The sequence below is a fragment of the Armigeres subalbatus genome, chromosome 3 (assembly GCF_024139115.2).
Source record: "Armigeres subalbatus isolate Guangzhou_Male chromosome 3, GZ_Asu_2, whole genome shotgun sequence".
Classification (NCBI taxonomy): Eukaryota; Metazoa; Arthropoda; class Insecta; order Diptera; family Culicidae; genus Armigeres; species Armigeres subalbatus.
The window spans coordinates 147,461,921-147,462,927 of record NC_085141.1 but is presented as its reverse complement, the minus strand read 5'-3'; the positions used below and the strand labels follow the sequence as shown (position 1 = coordinate 147,462,927).

Sequence of the window (1,007 nt, the reverse complement as noted above, 5' to 3'; positions counted from 1 at the left end):
AATGATGAGATACAATCGACGGCGTTTGAACGGTGGTTTACAGGTTGGTTTGCGGAGACGTTTCTATTCGAGTCTGTGGGGAGGTAAATGAGATAAATGATTATCGAAATTTTCATTTGCAAACCATTTCCATTTACCTTTCATCTGCAAATTAAACTATTGCTTCCTGAATATTAACACCAAATTTGACGCCATGGCCACAACCGTATACGCGAAGACCACATTATCCTTGATAAAGTGGTCTTCGATTTTATGAAGATGTGTTTGGATATCGTAAACATAAGCAAAAATGCAAACACCGAAACGACGACGCAAAGTGAGGAGAAAAACAAACAGACAAAATGTCAAAACGTTGAGAGGGTAAGTCAGTGCTCGTAAAATATTTATTTATGTAATGTAATTCGTCACCCACGAGGGGTATTTTCTTCAAAATGAAGAAGAAGACATGGTGCCCGATTTTCTGATGGCTTTGTACCGGACATTTCGGTCTATGTATTCGTCAATGGTATCCCCCCGCTTATCCGACAAATGTATGGCCGGACTATCGGGGTTTCTTTCGTTAATCCGACTGTCAAATCCATACAAATGAACCAAAACAAAATCACAGCTCAAATTTGAAAACTGACAGCATAATGTGTTTAAATGGGTGTTGATACTTTTTAATCCGGAAAATTCCGAATAAGCGAGATCCGGACTAACGAGTCGTCGGACTAGCGAGATCTGGATAAGCGGGGGGATACTGTATTTATAAGTCAAGACAAAATTTTCAAAACGACTTATCTGCTTTTGTAAACAAAGATTCAAACGACGATTTGACCAATCTGATAGCTCTCCCACGCAAACTAACACCATCAATAGGTATACCTATAGGTGAAGGTTTCCGCTACCTGTTGATGGTGTTGGTTTGCGTGGGAGAGCTATCAGATTCGTCACACAATTGTCCCACAAAGTACCCCAATGATTACAGAATAATATAAAATTTCCTAGCACTTTTCTAGTTTGAATCT

The 1,007-nt window shown here is 39.3% G+C and overlaps 1 long non-coding RNA gene across 1 annotated transcript in view; it reads right to left on the bottom strand.

Annotated features, from left to right (window-relative positions):
• LOC134225656 (uncharacterized) overlaps positions 1 to 285 on the bottom strand; it is a 1,091-nt gene extending 806 nt beyond the window's left edge. The window contains exons 1-2 of the long non-coding RNA XR_009983293.1: positions 138 to 285; positions 1 to 73 (exon numbers count right to left, since the gene is read on the bottom strand). The exon at positions 1 to 73 is cut by the window's left edge and continues 351 nt beyond it. This is a non-coding gene — a long non-coding RNA (uncharacterized LOC134225656). The remainder of the gene's footprint in view (positions 74 to 137) is intronic.
• Positions 286 to 1,007: the final 722 nt, after the last annotated feature.